This window comes from Ixodes scapularis, unplaced genomic scaffold (genome assembly GCF_016920785.2).
Source record: "Ixodes scapularis isolate PalLabHiFi unplaced genomic scaffold, ASM1692078v2 PGA_scaffold4__175_contigs__length_147842914, whole genome shotgun sequence".
Taxonomy (NCBI): domain Eukaryota; kingdom Metazoa; phylum Arthropoda; class Arachnida; order Ixodida; family Ixodidae; genus Ixodes; species Ixodes scapularis.
The window spans coordinates 89,953,612-89,969,826 of record NW_024609879.1 but is presented as its reverse complement, the minus strand read 5'-3'; positions in this window follow the sequence as shown (position 1 = coordinate 89,969,826).

Genomic DNA, 16,215 nt, shown 5'->3' with positions numbered 1-16,215 from the left:
GCGTGTCCTGTGCTACACGTATTACACTGACTGTGTGGCTGAGGGCAACTTTCGTTCCTTTCGACGTCTAGCCGCGCAAACTACAGAGTTTTGGTGGCATTGCACCCTTCTTCGAGTGCCCAGGACAGCCGAGAAAAAAGCAACAGCCCCGGATGGTTTGATCGTGCTGGGCGACACCAGCATTCCAGCTCAAATATCCTCTGCCCTCAAGAAAGGACCGAAATTCAGCACCGAGCCAAAGATTCCAGCCCATGAGCTTCTTGCTCTTAATCGCCGAATGTCCAACAAGGCGGAGCAGGAAGACCGTGAACGATGTCTTCTTGATGGTGCTGACTGTCTTCTGCGAACAATGACCAGGAGTTCTCGCCGAGGCAGGGAATCGACTGACAGTGTGGTGATTTTTTTCAGGGAAAAAGGTCTTCGACTCTTACAAGCGGACAAAGAGGGCGGCTTCGTTGTTATGCCGTCTGATATTTTCAAGGACTGTGCAGAAAAGGCCGTCATGAAGAACTTTGCCCTGGCTGACGTCAAACCGCTAAAGGTAAAGAAGACTGCTGTTTCTTTGTGTAAGAGCCTAGAGCTGCAAAAACTGGCAAAAGCTGTCGGCGATTCGAAAAACGTTACTTTAAAGGCTTTTTTTAATGTGAAGACGCATAAGGAGGGTTTTCCGTTCCGAAGTATTGTTAGTTAGCGCCTGTCCTGTTTACTTCTTGTCCTTGTTTCTGTTGCGCTATTTTATATGTTTTACAAAGCAATATTTGGTGTATTTAGTTTAGTTGCGAGTGTGTTTATGGGTACTAGAAAGCACTTTTTAAAGTAGCGATAGGATAGGCTTGCTTGTTGGATCTGCTTCATTGGTGGTGTTGCGGGGGCACACCCCATTGGGGTTGATCCTCCAGGTTTACCACCCTGCTGTAAAGCATTTTTGCTCTAACTCTGGTGGTTTTATGAGGTACCAGAAAACAGTTTTTAAAGTAGCGATAGGATAGTTGGGTTACAGCAGGCTTTTTAGGTAGGGTCACAAGACCAAACCACCTGTACGTTTGAAACTTTTGGCGGGCTAGTTGGTTTTGTGGACAGAGACGTTACCCACGCTTTTTTGGTTTTGGTGCGATATTTTTCGTGGGTCGCGCTGTGTTTCCGTAGGCAATGGTGAATATGCGAAGGAAGAAAAATGCGCAGGCTAATGTAAAAGGGGGACCCGATGTAGAATCTGAAGAGTGTGGCCGTTGGTGCTGCATGATGGAGTTGGAGCTCAAAACTGTAACAGAAGCCGAAGAGAGCAACTTTACCTGTCGGAGTTGCGAGAAGGTAGAACTTGGTTTTGGGAGAATAGGAAGGGAATGGGCGGATACGGTTCAGGAGTCGAAGTGGGAGATACGGGTAGAGCGGGAGAAGCGGGGTCAGCTCGAGGCGCAGGTCGGAGATATGAATAAGAGGGCCGAAGCGGATGTGGTGGAGATGACCAGGGAATGGGAAAGTAAGGTAGGGAGCGTGGCGGGAGAGCTGAGACGATAACAGGAACGGAGAGCCGAGGTTGAGCGACAGGTAGGGGAGCTTAGGGGAAGAGTGGAAGGCGGAGTTGGAAGAGCATAAGAAGAAGTATCAGGAGATGGTGCAGCAACTGACAGGAGTAGTTAATAAGAAAAAGGGTGAGGTGGCAGAGAAGACGGCAAGGGGAGGGGGGGGGGGGAAGGGCAGACAAAGGGGGCCAGTTAAATAGTGACGAGGTGATTGACTCTGTAGGAAAGGAGCCTGCACAGCTGTATAGTACTGCAGTACAGCAGGGCTTGAGAAAGGCAGCAGAACTTGAGGCACAAAAAGCACAGAGAGCTGGAGGGGGTGAAGACAGGCAGTCGGGGGTTAAGAGGGTGCTGGTGGTAAAAGACTCAAACATAACAAGGGTTAAGGAGGGGCTGCTGGACAGGGTGAAAGGGGATGGGAGGGTGACCGTGTGGCTCAGTCAGGAACGTGCATGGTAGATGCTATGGCCAAAGCGAAGGTGGAGGTGTGGAAAAGCAGGGAAGGAGAGAACCTAGTGTTTGTACACGCAGGACTAAATGATGTGTTAAAGGGACGGAGCCAGAACCTCGCCAGGCAGACAGAGTTGGGGTACGTAAGCTGAGGGACGTCTCTGAGACTGTGCATGTGCAAATATGCACCGTCCCAGAGGTCTGGGACAGTCTTTGCAGATAGAGAAGCGGGTGGTGGAAGCTAACCGGGTGATAAGGGGGTTGAGCCGACGATTTGAGTATGGAGTAATGAAGGTAAACAGGGCGGTGCACGAAGCTCGCTCCGACCCTTTTACAATGGGCATCCACTACAGTGGAACCACTGGGAGCACGGTAGGCGATAGGATTGGATGCCACATCATACATTTTTTGCGGAGCCCCGGAGCCCTGAGGGCGCCGGTGTAAATGAGGGCCAAAATGTAGATACAGGGGGGAGGGTTTAGGAGGGTGAGAGGAAGCCTTGCAGGACTAGGAAAAAGAAACAGCGTTCATAAACACGCAGGAGGGCAGGAACAGAATAAAGTGGGAGGAGATTGAGGAGCGATTAGAAAGCGACAACTTTGCAGTGTATGGATTAGCAGAAACATATCTGAAGGATATGGAAGAACCACCATACATACCGGGATATCATTGGATGGGATGCAACCGGGCCAATGGGGAACACAAGGGAGGGGGATTAGGGGTGTTAGTTAAGGTTCAGGAATGGGAAAGGGAACGAGAGGGCTGCAGGGAACAGATGTGGGTAAGGCAATATTGGGCGTTTGAACACAACCCTGGGTTTTGTTTATCTAAAAACAGGCGGTGATGCAGGGGAGGAAAATGCAGAACACTTGACATGTATATCAGGAGACGTTAGGGAAATTGGCACTAGCAAGGAAATATTTATCTTGAGGGACGTGAAGGCATATTTGGAAGACTTTGATGAACATACAGATACAACAGGGAGGATGTTAGAGGCGTTCTGCAAAGGTTAATGTTAATGGGTTAACGCTCAGGTGAAATGTGATGGAAAAATAGCACGGGAAAGAAAGAACTCGCACTCGACTATTGACTACTGTTTAATGCCGCATAAAATATACAACAGATTAGGAGGTATGTAGGTCTAAGGTCTGGGGAGCGATCGTAAGAGAATCAAAATCAGATTTGGCACAATAAAACCAGAAATGCAAAATCAAAAACAAGAGGGTAGGAATAACTTAAATGTTAAACAGTTACAAGAGGCGTCTAAGCAGATCGAGAACATTGTATCCAAGCAACCGGAAAGAGAATGGACATATGAAGACTAAGTGTTTTCAAAAGAGAGTTAGAGAAATATTGAATCAAACAAGGATGAAGAAAACTAAAACGCAAGCCCAAAAGCTGGTGGGATAAAGAGGTTAAGGCAGCAATATCTAGACGCCACGCGGCATCTAAAGAACTCAGATGGGCAAAGAAAAAGGGGGCCATACTAGCCGAAGTAGCGACAAAATGGGAGGAATTTCAGGAAAGAAAGCAAAAGACATTAGCATTAATACAGGCCAAAATTGGGAGAGCAGGGGTCCAGTGGATGATAGAGATAAGCCAAAAGGATAGGAATGCGGCAAAAAGATTCTGGGAACACATCAGTGCACAGGGGAAAATGACCGAGGCGTACCGGCAGGCACTAACAACACAGGAAGGGACAAAGGTAGAAGGGGATGAGGCAGGAGAATACATTAGACATACAATCGAAGCAGTATTTTCGGAGTTAGAATCAAATCAGGTCGTAGGGAATGGTAGTGTCTACACAACACACGCGGAGGATCATAGTGAGGAAGAGGAAAGGACCACAGAGGAATGGGAAAAAAGTAGAAGGAAAGGTTCTGGCTGGCACTGAAACAGGTCCAGACGGCATACCAATGAGATTGATAAAAGTTCTAGGCAAAACAAGCAAATTGAAACTAAGGCAGGTGATTGACCAGATACTTATGGGAGGGAGGTACCCAGTGGACTGGAAATTGAGCAGGATGAGATTATTATATAAGGGCAAGGGAGAAAAAGAGTGTCAAATCATACCGACCAATCACAGTAACTTCAGAAATATACAGATTAGCTATGCAAATTGTAAAAAGAAGAATGGAAGAATGGGCAAAGAGAAAACAGATTCTGGGGGAGCTTAAATGGTTTCAGGAAAGGTAGACGACTGGATGAAAATGTATTCATAATCACTCAGTGCATAGAGATAGCAATGACAAGTCAAAGGCCATTATGGGTAGCATTTTTAAACATCAAAGGGGCATATGACAATGTGAATCAGGAAAAACTCTAGAACCAATTGAAGGGATATGGGCTAGAGGGAACCACGGTTAAGTTTCTAGAATGGGTTTATACGGAGAATAGGGGTGATTTTAACATGGGAAGCTGAAACTACAAGACCAGCAGCAATAAAAAGATATCTCAGACAGGTTTGGCCATTGTCTCCCCTGCTCTTTATGATATACCTCAGTGAGATGGGAAACAGTTAGAACAGTGCAACCTAGGTTTTGATCTGACTAACATGAAGGAAGGAAATATTGCCACGGTTGATGTATCAGCTAACCTCTGGATAGGTATTATTGGCACTGCTAAACTGTAATTTGTGGGACACAACTATCAGATAGCACTGATGTCACTGTCATCCGCATGTACACTTTTTCAAAGATAGTTCACCTGCTCGTCCTATGGCAAGACTTAAGTATGTTCTTTTATTTTTATTTTTAGAAGGAAAATAGGAATGGAACGAGCATAATTTTTTGGATATTTAGGATGCTTAGAGCCTGTCGAATAAGTTATCACCAAGAACAGACAATCTGAGAAACATCTTTAGTGCACCTTTAAGCCAGTACCTGTGTTTGCCTTTTTGTGTGCCTGCCTGTTTGCGTCCTTGTTTTTTCTGCCATTAGTCTGTTGTCCTGAACAAGTCAATGAAGTGAAAACAATAGACAAAATGTCTTGTAGGCCCAGATACGTACCTCACCATCTTGGACAGCAAAGAGAGGTGGCCAAGAGGAGGCCACGGCCTCACCAAGTGGAGCAGCCACTGCAGCACCTAGGATAGCAAGTTAAAGGTTAGAGCGACGAGTTAACATCAAAATCTTGATTTGTTTATACGCTAGGACATACTGTAGCTGTAATAAAGAAAAAGATAGCCGCACAACATATTCAAAATGACGTGCAATGCAGTATAAATAAAGCACAATACTCCTTCACAACGTCAATCTAGCCCTATGCTCAGGAGCTATGTTAGTCAAAACATTGAACCCCATTTCTTTGTTGTAGTAATAGCAGGAAGCATGCATATTCCCAAACAAAATGTATGCTACAGTTGCTAATAAGGTGAGATTTCAGCAATGCATGCCCTCAAAATGTTTCGTAATTTCCCTCCACCAGTAAATCACTTTCACTTGTTTTAGGATTTTCAGACCATTAGCAAATCGCTTTAACTTGATTTATGACGATGCAAACCTGTAGAGGTAACGTCAGCTCTTTCTTGGGGTACTTTTAGTAAGGTGACACAAGGGCTGTGGTCACTACCATTAAGGTGGTATTGTTGCTTATGATGTTGCCACAGCCAGGCTGCTTTATGCACTAAATAAATGAACACTACCTTTTGAAATCACGCCTTTAAGATAGTATTTATTCATGTAAGATACTGGCAACCTTACCAACTCTCGTTATTACAACTACTCGCCTGTCAGGTAAGCAATGACTGTATCGTGCTACGCTGCATAAAGAAGTCATGAAATGATGTCTTCCTGTTCTGTCATCAACCTTTGTTGAGTTAAAAGTCTGGCTATAGTAGTATGACAGTGTTGTCCTGCCCCTAAAAAAGCGACTTTTGATCCCTCTGCTCCTGTGTGCAAAGAGGGTGAAACACTATTTTCTTAACGGTAGAAGGGCCTGAAGCATGTGAATAACAGTACTGGGCAGAGCCTCTCCTGAACAATCAATTGACTTGCTCCACGAAATTGAGATTGTCACTACCTGCAACTACATTATCAGCAGTTCAGATTGCAAATACATAATTAGATTTGGGCCCACCAGCACTGTCATCCTGTCAGTAAATTAATATCTGCTTTTATACACATGAAAAACAAATTAAGATTTGCAACGTACTGTCGGAGGCGTCTTGGGCAACAACTCAGCAGAATCTCGATAATACAAATCTCTCCCCTCACTTCAAGTGACCCAAATATTAACCGGCAATGCAATTTGTCACTACGTATTGCGCCATCTAGCGGCTGCAAAATAAAAGACTGGGTAGGCCAGGACAGCCCGGATCGCAAGGACTGCAGGCGGGTGCATTTAGAAACCAAGTGTGAATGTGGCATTTTGGATCGGCGTCAGCCTTTTTGGGAACCGTTCTTCTTAAAAGTAAGTCCCGGCTTCACGTCTCCATGAACCCAGCGGGTTTCTGTAGCATCTTGCCTACTCCTATAGGAGTAGGTGAGATGCCACAGGAACCCGCTGGGGTTCGATAGGGTTCCCCCAAAAAATAAATGTCGCTACTCCTGCGTGAAAGACTGTCAGAGTCACGAAGGCGACTCAAGCGTCAAACTATACCGCTTCCCCTCGAGATCTTCGGAAGTGACACGGCAACAGAAGTGGATCACTGCAGTGTGATGCATCAGGTAAGTAAATTCTACAGTAATTGTTGCTGTTGAAGTGAACGAAAATAGATGTGCAGGCTTGGAAAGTGGTCTGACGAACTTGTTTTGCAGACTACTCAGCAAAATAACAATTTTATACAAGTTGTTCTACGAGTCACTATAGTCCGTTGCAACCTAAGAACGAAGGGCGAGGGTAAGACGGGTCGGGGAGGAGGAAGCAGACGGAACGCTGGAGAAGAGAGGGGAAAACCTCCTTCTCTCTTTAGCGTTCCGCCTGCTTCCTCCTCCCCGGCCCGTCTTACCCTCGCCCTTCGTTCTTAGGTTGCAACAGACTATAGACACCACATAGGGAAATACAATAGGAACAATTGGGCCGATTGTTGCTTCGCTGTGACGTCCAGAATCAGGCGATCAGGCCTTCAAGAAGCGAAAGGCCGGTCCCGGCAGTCGTAGTTGTATGTGCGCATAGCCGTTCGGCACACACGTGGTCGTAACCAAAACCTTCCAAACCTGCGAGTTCTCAAATAGTAAATTTTCGCAGCACATAAAGCTTTGTTTGTTTCGGCAACAAAATTTAACGCTGAATCTGGTAACAAATGTGACGGCATGCATAAAACAGGATGCGTAAGTCTTTCTTTAGAAAAAGCTCAAGTGAAGCGTAAATATCCTTCTCAAATGTGCACCTTGTTGCCCGTCACCTTTTCACACCAGGCTTGCATATCACGGTACAGCCATTGTAACGTGCATACTGTTCTCTAGCACGCAGAGTATGTTTCTAATTACTCACCTTTTCTAGCCGGGGGCGAGCGCGAGGAAACAGGAAGAGCGTGCCGCACCAGGCTGGGGCCGCGCAGGAACGATGGAGCCGTTCTGGCTGGTCTGGCTCATGGCGACTCCTGGAGCGTTCCGCCAGCGAGGTTCAGATCAGGACCGGCGGAAACGGCGAGCCCTGGCCACACCGACCTAGGCCATGACGATCCCGGAGTGGTTCCGCAGCGAGACTCTGGCTCTGATAGCCCGGAACAGCTTGCCTACGCAGCGCTGGCGTGGGGAGGACGATCCGCAGGCCTGGACACGGACAGCGACTGCGAGCTCTGAAGTCTGAATGACGGGCGACAACCCGGCTCGGCGAGCCGCAGTGCCGGCTCTCGAAGACGGACAACTGGGAAGTATAGTAAACCGATTCGCAATCTTCTCGTTGTATTGTGTCACTCCCTGGGAGACGAGCGAAGCACATGCCGATCGCGCGGCGATTATTACAGAGAGACCCCACAAGTGGTGAAGACAACTCAAACTGGTGTCCAAATGACAACTCTAGAATATGCTTCCCGCATATTCTAGAGTTGTCATTAGAATATGCATTGCCGGCTAGCAATGCTGGGTAACAAAGACTTTCGAACTGATAGCTGCTGATAGCCGCCCGGAAATTTTTCTTCTGTAAAGCTATACATTCAGGCTCGAATCGTTCACTGAAAATAAAGCTACAAGTGTCTCAGCAGACCTAATAATGCGAAATCCCCACATGGTAATGCAGCAAGCACAAAAAGAAACAAAGAAATATCCTTAATACTTACCTTTTCTCCCACGACCGTTTTTTCCTGCGATCAGCATCTCGCTGGCGGGGCAAATTGCCCAGTGTGCACAGACGCCGCCGACGATTCCTAGCACTTCTAGCAACACTAAAGTTTTCCTTTCGTTTTTATTTTTATTAACCCTTTTAGGTACTTTAAAAAATGTTTGTGTATTTTTAGGACACATTCAATATAAAAATAGCGTTTTTGGGACCCAAAGCAATACTCATGCAAAATGTTTAACGTATCTTAGGAAATACATTTTCTGGTTTCGGTTTCGCGGTCTCGACTTTTCGCCGCGAGGGGTTTCCAGATACTCCGTCGCTCCGTCGGCTGCGATGTGCATGGCGGCGCCCAAGATGCGTATCGTCCACGCCGTGCTACGCACTTCGACCTGCTGTTACAAAGGTAAGCAGTACTTTGCTCTGAAATATGCTAATTTTGAATTTTTACAAGTTCTGGATTCCATAGCGCTGACGTATTTTAGCCTGAAACGTATGAAGGTTGGGGGAAAAAAAAGTACATAGTAGATATGCGAAGGCTCTTTCACATGCTCTGATTCTCGCCCGAAATCGGTGCGATTTCTAGTATATGTGCGATTAAAATCGCAGTCGCATTGTCGCAGCGGCTCTGCAACTGGTTTCCACCAAGTTGGTATTTTGCCGCAGAGCCGGTGCGATCGCTTTCTCGTCAATCAGCCGTTCATTAGCCAGCTTTCATCCGCGAAGATAAATGTAGGCACATAAAAGCTTCTGATTTAATGCTTCGTTATTATAAATTTCTGGTTACATATTGCATTCCTAAAACATGTATGCTTATTAAGACGTTTTTGTTGTATTTTAGACAAAGGGAAACGCGTCGCGTCCGTGTCCGAAGCGCCAGCCGCTCCGACAGAAATCGCGCGGTTGTTGGAGCATGTGAAACCAAACATTGCGATCGCATTCGCTGCGTCGGCTGTCGCACCGATTTTTTTTTTTTTTCGCACAGTCGCTGCATGTGAAACTGTCTTAAGAGAGGAGTCGCATAGTAGCTCTGTGATTTCTGTGGTGTTCCGTTCCGTGCTTAGATTTGGCAGTGTTTCAGTAGTTTCCTTTAGGGGCGGGCGTTCACTCTGAATTTTACATACCTGTGCACGAGGAATCGGCTTTAATTGTCGGGAGAAAGCTTCCTGTTTGGCGTGGTTTAGTACATCCCTGTTTTCTGGTAGAATTTGACGTGGTGCTCTTTTCTTTTAGGCTTCGTATTCTACTGCTACCTGAAGGAAATTCCATCGGGATCTTTCTACCAGACACGGTGTCGCGATCGTCCCTGTGTGGTTTTGATTCCAGAAAGTGGAACAGTGTCTGATGCGGGACCTAGTGATAGTGCAGTGAGTGACAGTGACGAGGAGAACTTGCCAACGAAGGGCCTAACAACAGAACTTCCAAGCGATAACGAAACTGAAGGCAGAACGCCCGCCTGTTCACTTCTGTCAACGTCAAGAAAGAAGCAAAAGTCACCGACGCAAGTTTTTGACTGGGGAAAAGAAGACCGGTGTTTTCTGGAGCCTGCGGAACCCATGTTTACAGCCTCTGATGATGTCAAATGCCGACTGAAATATTTTCAAGTTTTCATTGATGACAAGCTGCTGACGATTGTTGACGAGGCAAACCTGTATTCTTTCCATCAGGCTATTGCATATAGGTAAACGTTTGTTACACTGTGCCAACATGCTTATGCAAAGTACATATTATTTGAAGTGAATCGTTGCATCGCCCCTTCAATTAAGCACCTTATAAAATCAAATGTGGTGTTTGAGCTCTGTACATCTTATATAATTTTACAAGAAAACATGTTTTCATTCAACACCATACATATATCCGTAATGTGTGCTCACCAGAGGCACCCTGGTGTGCATGTCAGGCCAGTTTAGTGTGCCTTGGTGTGGACATTAGACCCGTCTGGTGTGGCGTAGTGTGCACATCAAGCCATTCTGGTGTGCTGTGTTGTGCACATCAGACCAGCCTGGTGTGTTTTGATGTGCACAACAGACCACATTAGGATGATGTGATGGGCACACCAAACCAGCCTAACGTGTTCTAGTGGGGACAACAGAACACGTTAGGCTGGTCTGATGTGCGCACAGAACACACCAGGCCGGTCTGATGTTTACGTCAGAAAACACTAGGACACACCAAACCGGTCTGGTGGATTTTTCAATAGGGGACCTTTGGAATTATTTATTTATGCATTATGATTCCATTACGTTTCTATACTTTGTTGGACATAAAAAAATACACAGTAAAGGTGTCCCTGCTGTACTAGAGGAGCTTGTACAAAAAAAAAGTTACATTTAATGTTGTGCGAACGTGCTCATACCCTTTTGCCATGTACCTTTCTTGAGGGGAAAAAAAAAGCAAACTCAAAAGTTATACAATATGTAGCACCGAAACACAAAAAACAAAAAATCCACCAGGATTATTCTAAAAAAAAAAGGATTGGGCAAATATAAAAAATACAAAGGAGGTGATGATGGTGCATCAATAGCTCGTTCAGTTCTAAATTTAAGTCTCTGCACACAAACCTGACTTTATGCTTGACACTCAGTTAATGACATACATATCTAGCACTGTTCTTTAAAATATCACTCTAAAAAAATGGTGTCGATTTAACTCTTTTTGGAGTGTAACTGGCTTGTCACAGAATCCACTCTTTTAAAGAGTAACTATAACTCTTCGGGGGCAAGTGTATGTTTAACTCTTCCATACAAGTGTTCATTTAACTCTTCTATAGAGAGTCACGCCAATACCTTTGAGAGAGTCAGGGCTACTCTTTTGATTTGTAAGTGTAAGTGTTACCTTCACTCCTTTGTGTAGAGTAACTATAACTCCATGACAAGTGTTGCCTAAACTCTTTGATGAGAGTAAATTTCACTTTTTTGTGTAGGGTGACTATAACTCTATCAGAAGTGTTGCCGAAACTCCTTGTTGACGAGTGAAGGATACTCTCCAGGAAGGGTTACCTTCATTCCTTCGGGTAGGATAACTACAACTCTATTACAATGTTGCCTGAACTCTGTATTCAAGAGTTACGCGTACTCGCCAGGAAGAGTTACCCTCACTCCATCGTGTAGAGTAGCCACAACTCTATTAGAAGTGTTGCCTAAACTCTGTATGCAAGAGTTAAACACGTTCTCCGCGAAGAGTTGAATCCACTCGTTTGTGGAGAGTAATGACAACTCCATTAGAAGTGTTGCCTGAACTCTATATTTAAGAGTTAAGCACGCTCTCCAGGAAGGGTAGTTTTAACCTTATTGTGGAGTAAATACAACTCCATTTGAATTGTACCTTGAGTCCGTATTAAAGAGTTAACTCTGCTCTCTACCAAGAGTTAATGTCACATAGCAGCACACCTGAGCAGTTTGTATGACCCCTCCTTAGATAGTACTTAACTCTTAAATACAGAGTTTAGGCAACACTTGAATGGGACTTGTGATTACTCTACAGAAATAATTGTGTACAGTAAGTACAGACCCATCTGATGTGTTCCCTAAACTCTGTATAAAAGAATTAGCACCCTCTTCAGGAAACCCTAAAATCTAAAAGCAGCTATGTACATGCTCACAAGGAGATGGGTGCAAAGGAAATGTGGAACTGCAGCTGAAAAATGACAAAATATAAAGCATGAGCCTGCACAGAGGCTATAGGTTCTCATAAAAAGTCAGCACTGAAATAAAACAGTAGAATAGATTTTAATAAACCAAAATTTTAATTTCAGCACATGGCAAAAAAGGCAAAACCAACACACACATTTCCTCTGGATAACAGTTTTTTTTTAACTTAGTGATCAAGTCTAAAGCCAAGACGGACTTTATTTGTACTTCAAACTAATGAAGTGCCCAATCACTGCGAGTGACTGGCTTGCTTTTTGACGGTAAGAAATGTCGTCGACTCCGTGCGATGCAAGAACGAGCGCTGCACCAGCCCGTCACCTCAAAGGAGTGGTCCTCCAACACCACAGTTATGGCACTTGAGTCCTCTTCGTCAATTCTCGTCACCGGATAGGTCGATCGGCCGTGTCCCTCCTCCTGTGAAGAATGAATGCTTAAATGCAGAGTCAGCAATATTAAAAGAGAGGAAACAGCTCGCTAAGTGCTTTTAGTTAATACCAGTGCACTCATTTGCGAGACAATAGACCATTTTCGAAAATCCCAGGAGCCATTCATAGGATGCGCTCCAATAATTGGCTGGGGCTCGCTTTCTTGCCGATTGAATAAGAGTCCCAACCGAACACTAAGGCAGCACTGATTGCTAGCTCGCTCAGCCGCAAAAATCCAAAACCGTTCGTATCCCCTGCTATGAACACCTAAGAGAAACATAAACCACATCCCTCGCTCTCTCTCTATTTGTTTCCTTTGTATGCAATAGCAGCCATAAGCGGTTGCATTCATTTATGGTATCCTCAAGTTTGCACACCATCAGAAAAAGGGGGCAAGGAGAGGGGGCAGTTCCCCTCCCCCTTCTCCCTGACTTTTGGAACAATTATAACAGGCAATATGGGAGTGAGGGACAGGGTTTAGCTTCCTTGCACATCACTCCTCCACCTTCCAAACAGTAGCAAATCAGCTGGCCTCTGCCCATAGCGGTGCAAGACATAGCTTTATTATATAGACACTAGACTGAGGGGTAGGACAAATGCAATTTCTTAACATCTGCATTTGTCCAAGTGGCTTACAATATGTTAGGAACATTTTTATAGATAAATTAGTGTAAACAACGTATTGCGTTTAAGTGCTGTCTGCCATATATTATAGTTTATTTCACAACTTTAGAAAGGAAGCTAACGAATGCAAGTAACATCTAAGTTTGGGGATACCAATCATTAAATATTGTAACTACAGCTCTACAAGGGGATAATTCGCCATAAAGTACCATTGAACCTTAATAAAGAAAAAGTTGTACCTACTAAAATTCACGAATTCTAAACAAAACAAAACAAGAAGAAAAAGAAATTTAAAAGTAGGCCATACTAAGAACATACAAATTAAGATTGGCGAGTATTAAAATAACTGATAAATATGCTACATGTCAAACAGAACATGCATCGCGGCGAGCTTAAAGGGACCATGAAATGATTTTAAAATCGAGTTTCATCCACCGCACGTCGTAAAAGGTGTGAAAAGAAACACAAAAACACAAATATAGGGAGCCCCAAAAAATTATTTGCTATAGAACTTTTAAAAGAAAACTGGACTCTTTTGCGCCTTCCTTCCTTCGCCTGTTCACTACGATGCATCCGCGGAAATGGAGCACGTCAGCCAAATCCAGGTCGCCTATTGGGTAAGAGCCTACCTCACCAGCACCGCGATCGTAAACAATAAATAGCCGGCGAATGTTTCCTAAAAGTTTTGTTAAATAATATTCAGATCCACATTTTGTAGCATAATTAGAGATGTGTGGCGAAAATTGCCAAATTTGATAATGCTGAGAGCCAAGCGCCATCTATCGTGTGGTAAACGAAGCAACTACTGCGCGTGCGCAGTAGGGCAGGGCCGCCAGTTACTTGGGTGACGGCGACCAACGAACATTTATTTTCTTTGTTTTCCTTCCTCTCAAAACTCTGACTGACTGAACGTTTATTTTTCTACGTGTTCTTCCCGCGCGTGCCGACTTCAAGCAGCAAGAAAACAGTACTTAAAACAGACCACAACGAACAAGAACGCTGGATTCACCGACTCCGACGAAGCGTATAGGCCTAGCAGGCATTCCGACTCGGCGCTGCGTTGCTTCGTCGCAAGACCGTCTGCCTACGACCGGCTGGCGTGCTAAATGGAATATGCCCGCGCGACCCTTGTGGACCCTTCCCGTATTATAGTTTGATCACTGACCTCTATTCTAGATTAAGAGGTGAGGAGGTCAATCTCTTCCCCTTGTTTTCCGAGGCAGTGTTGACGAACACTCGTCGAAAAGGGACTCTCGTCGATTCTATCTTCTTGTTTTGTGTGATATAGAGCTGAAATAAACGCCGTATGGATTGCCTTCCTAACACGGTATGTACACTTTGTTATTGGTATGCCATTTTTATTCTGACAGACTGCACGTCACTGTCGACCCCGGTCCAACCTTTCTTTGCCGAGTGTCGCGTCAGTATCGAGTTGCAATCGTAAAAGAACGGTCCCGAAGCGCTTACCAACAGCGCGAATACAAGACTTCCATCAAGCGCGCGCGTCCGCTCCGAGTGTAAACAGGTATTTACGTGGCTCTTGCTGACACTCGTAGTTCAAACGTATCTTTTTTTAACGTCGGCTCGCTCCTGCATCTCCGAGGCCGCGAAAAACGCCATCTACGTCGCTTTGCAAACGACTGACACGGGCCGGCCCTTCTGCCAACAATGACGGGGTGGTTGACAAGACTCGCTGCACTTCCCAACAGGCATACCGGCGTATGGGACTAGTCCCATGCTGTCGCTGTAGCGCAACATATCTCATTGAATTTCGCTCAGCTGCGATGCGGCGATGAGAGGCGCCGATTCAGGAAATACGTCGGTGACATCAGAGCAGTAAAACCTACCGGCGCACCCCAACTCGTTGCCGCTAACACTCCCATTCTCCTACTGCCGAGAGAACTTCCGGTTCCGGAAACGGTCTACGTCACGGCTTCTTTTGCGGTCAGTTGGAGAGAATGAAAAAGTCGATATTTCAATAATTTTTTGTGTAAAAGTTAATAAACCGAGACGAAAACGGATGCCTGTTCGGCATTCAGTGAACATTGACGGTTTAATGTAAAAGTTATCTGGAAAAAGTAAAAAGGTCATTTCATGGTCCCTTTAAGTTCTACCACAACCGACACTACTAGAGAGTCAGCGAGCTGCTCATGTGTGCCACTTCATCGTGCTGCTGCGCAATAGATGTGGGCTCTATGTTTTTTATTGCATGCGGATGAACTGGTTGCACTACTCTGAATGCAGGGGCAGGCACATGCATTGAAAGGTCGAATTTAGAGCTCTTTTTTTTTTCCACATAGTAGAAAGGTTAATCTATAAATTGCTTAGCCCTACTCTGGCAGCATCACAGCGTCTCTCAATCCATTATCTAAACTTAAAACATGTTTATTGCAATCTCGACATTTAAGTTCACACCTATATTTCTACGTTGATTTGAAAGAAAAAAAGAAACAGTTTTAAGGAATTGCGGTGTTTGCGGCGCAGAAATATGTAGTTATAAATGTACGCATATTGGGGGGGGGGGGGGGGGGGGGGGCGTCTATATTATTTACAAGTTATAAATCAAATCGCTGGCCTCCCCTTCAGCTCACCAGTGTCATATGTACTTTTAAATTATCAGTCCAATAAATACCCTGTTATACAAACAAAATATGACAGTTCAACGGAACATGATGCTTCAATCAATAAATCACTCACGCAAAAAAAAAAAAAAAAACTTGTCAAGTAAAGACGATTACTGGCAAATACGCTCGCATAGCGCGGTGACATAGCTGACACTCCACAACCACCCGACTAGCTGAATCTTGGCAAAGAAGGACTACTCAACGCCCCGTGCAATTCGGCTTTGGACATACTGGGAGGACTTTACTACAGCACACATCTACCTTCAAGAAGACAGCCATATTTTAACAGAAAAAAATGAACTAAATGACTTCAAACACGTAAATACCCAATCAGAACGTCTCTCACAGACTATTGGAATAAAAAGCATTTACAAATAACGCTGTACAGGACCTTTCAGACCGATCGCTGTGGACTACACGCGGGACTCGTCGGAGACTCCCGGCCCAGAGTTAGACACGGTTCAAACGGATCGGATCATGACAAAACGTACATTACGTAGCAAGAACACATGTCTCCGATGGTCAAGAAGAAGGAGAGGATCCTCTCATTGTCACTCACGTGCAAAAGAAAGTGGTCCGTCGTGTCTTCGGTCCGTCAAAGCTGGTGGTGACATGTATGGCCACAACAAAGGAAGATCACCGGTGTGTAGGCGCTGCCGAGAGAATATCCAAGGTCTTGACATTCCGCATGTTGAAGATC